This window comes from Geospiza fortis, unplaced genomic scaffold, assembly GCF_000277835.1.
Source record: "Geospiza fortis unplaced genomic scaffold, GeoFor_1.0 scaffold265, whole genome shotgun sequence".
NCBI classification, from domain to species: domain Eukaryota; kingdom Metazoa; phylum Chordata; class Aves; order Passeriformes; family Thraupidae; genus Geospiza; species Geospiza fortis.
In genome coordinates, this window is record NW_005054393.1 from 1,900,225 (window position 1) to 1,903,224 (window position 3,000).

Consider the following 3,000-nt stretch of genomic DNA (forward strand, 5'->3'; position numbering starts at 1 on the left):
TAGGCTGGGCTGTGTTACAGGAATGGTGGCAGTATAGCTTGGCAGCAGGGAAAGGGAGCAGCAAAATTCTTGGGAGGGTGGAGAAGAGGCTGAAAAATCAGATAAACTTTCTCCTCAGTTTGACTGGTGCATGAGACATCCCTTGCCAGTGTCTCTGGGGAACATTTTTCCAGTTAATAGGAAATTTTTAAAAAAGAGTTTTCAGACCTATTGGAACAAAGTCAAATGCCTAAAAAATGAAAAAAAAACCCTCAAAAACTGTAAATACTTCTTTTCAGCAAGCTCTGAAAATGCCTAATCAAACAGTTTGAAAAACCCGTCAACTGTATGTTATTGACCCTAGCAGTAATACACACTTTTCCTTTTGGAAACACCAACAGCATGTACAGTCACAGAAACTGGGAATGTTTCATGCATTATTAAGTAAAAAGTGAGATGAGAGGGGAGTATTTGATGGTGAGTGTAATATTCATCTGTGAACAGCCTGATGAACTCCTGTTCCTGTAACTGAAAAATCTGCTTACAAATGCCTGCATTCCCCCACATCATACGAGGCTGGACATGCAAAGCTTCACTCTTTACCGTTCATGGCAGGTTATCCTGAGGAGGCAAGGGGTCTCCTATTTCAGGCCGTGGGGAGGGTCACCTTGTAATAGCACAGTGTGTAATGGGTTTCATTACACTTGGGAACTAAAGAATTTGACCTTTGAAAGAAATAACATGAAGCAAAAAATGCATTCAGATCACAGTTAGGCTGAGCTGAGAGTACAGGTGGTGAGGGAGTGCTTTGAACCTAGTCCTCGTGGCCTCACTGCGGCTCCACAACAAGAAGTCCTCCCCTTTGAAGGAAATGTATCAGTGTTTGAAATTTATAGAGGGAAAGGGGAAAATTCATTAAGGATAGTCCCATCCTTAAATATTCAGAAGTCATGGAACTGCCATGAGGGGAAAAAAAAAGTTGGAAACATGGAAACATTTTTATTTTTTCTGGGGTTTGTGGCTGTCTTTAGAATGCCCCTGGGCCATACTTTCAAACATTTTCACAGTCTGAGGAGTAGAAACTGATTTCTATAAAAATGAAAACTGAGATTCTCACCTAATTAAATGTCTCCAGGAATGAGAAGTTACAGGGGATAAAAAATCAAGTATCACGAGACCTGCGATAAAAATCACAGGATTTGGCAACACTGAATTCATCACGAGTTAGGAAGTGATAGCACTTGTTCTAGCTGAACAGCAAAAAACAAACAGGCATAAACCTTATTCAAAAATATTTTGCAGGCATGACTGCCAAGCTGACAGCCAACTTCAGTTGGCTGTGAGTAATGCTATTCATAATTTCAGAATATTCATATAGCCAGTAGGTATTTCTGGAAATCCTTGAGAATCCTGCATTTTCCATGATGCCAGAATGATTAATTTGTATTGAAAGTTTGTTACTTGCCAATTATCCATCTACTGCTCAAAAATCTGAGTCACACGCTCAGCAGCCAGAAACAATACCATGCTGTATGTTTAGACACCCGAGATGCAGAACGAATATTCAAAGGAGAAAGTTTGCAACCAAACCGCAGGCTGAAAGTTATGTGCTGAAGCTGTTCAGCTAAGAAGAGAGAATAACTAATACCTTCTCAAAGAGCTAGACTGATTGCAAGAGACTATGTGTTACTCAGAAGGGCAATTACAGTCACAACAAATATTATTTAGAATTAATACTTGGATGACCACAAGATATTAGTTCTAACTACTAACAAATAAACAGAGATGCTCTTCTAGACAGAATATAAACAGATTCCCAGTTTTCATTGCAGGTTTCAGACCATCAGTTTGGCTCTGGTTGTACAAAAAATGGATGAAGCATATGTACTTCTTAGCCAGTCTGTTTTGCTGCACCTATGCAAAATTCCCAGTAGAGCTAGATTTTCAGTTCAGCATATATTCAAGGTAAACAGTGCACCGTGTGATTTATATATGGGTTATCGTTCAGCCGAAGTCTGGCATTTCATTGATATGCCTGTTATTTAGATGTATTCAGAAGCCTTCCAATGCATATAAGTTTTTCCCTTACAGTCACTGTATGCACTCAAAAGAGATGCAAGAGCCAGATCTTTTCTATTCCCCAAGGTTAAAGGAAAAAGTGAGATGTCCTTTGCTTTTTCAACTCTTTACCCATATAGAATAATTCATCTGCTGATATTCATAAGGTGACTTCCACCAGCAAACGTAAAGATGTCAGGAGGAGAATTTTTAAGCACATATGTAATTGTTTATGATTGGTATCTGCTTTTATTTAGCATACTTGCTAGTGCTCTCTTTCTGCTGCTAGTCTGTACGAATCTTCCTAGCTCAAGAAATCTGCTCTTTGGGGGACTATATTTCATGTTCTTTCACTCTTTGCAAGCTCTGCCATAATAGAATCAATGTATCAAATCAATCCCGCAAAGCAGCCCAAGAGTCAAATGGCAAAAGTAGGAGACTGAGGTGTTTGCTAACGGAAATTTTGGCAGGAAGGGATTAATCTCTGTTTACTTGTTTCCTATGCTTCTCTTTCCCACACAGTGTGGGAGAAGCGAGACACAGAGAAAGTATCTTGTTTGATCCCTGATAGTATTTTTTTTTAATTTTACTCCAGAAAGTCTTGCTGAGAAAACCCTCTGAGATTCTTGAAACCACGTATTGTTGCAGTCAAGCCTCCTTGATAAATAAAATATTTAAGCACGGGTTCTTTTTGCAGCCCCCTACCTCTGGCATTCCTTTGCAATCACAACAGCGTCACGGGGTGACAGTAGAGCATCCCCCTGCTCCTCCGGCTCTCTCCTCCTAGAAGTACAATTTATAATCCCGGGCACAAGCATATGCAGAGGGGCACTTCTCCCCTCCAAGCACGGAGCTGGACAAAGGCTGCGTGGAGAAAACTTGTCGCCCCACGTCAAGTTTGCCGCTGACCTCCGTCCCCCGCAGGAAAGGAGGCGTCCCCATTGTCCCCCCGGGACGGCCCCC

General features: G+C 41.1%; 1 long non-coding RNA gene across 1 annotated transcript in view; it reads right to left on the reverse strand.

Annotated features, from left to right (window-relative positions):
- Positions 1-2,950, reverse strand: part of LOC115948420 — a 95,165-nt gene extending 92,215 nt beyond the window's left edge. Inside the window, exon 1 of the long non-coding RNA XR_004082241.1 lies at positions 2,743-2,950. This is a non-coding gene — a long non-coding RNA (uncharacterized LOC115948420). The remainder of the gene's footprint in view (positions 1-2,742) is intronic.
- Positions 2,951-3,000: the final 50 nt, after the last annotated feature.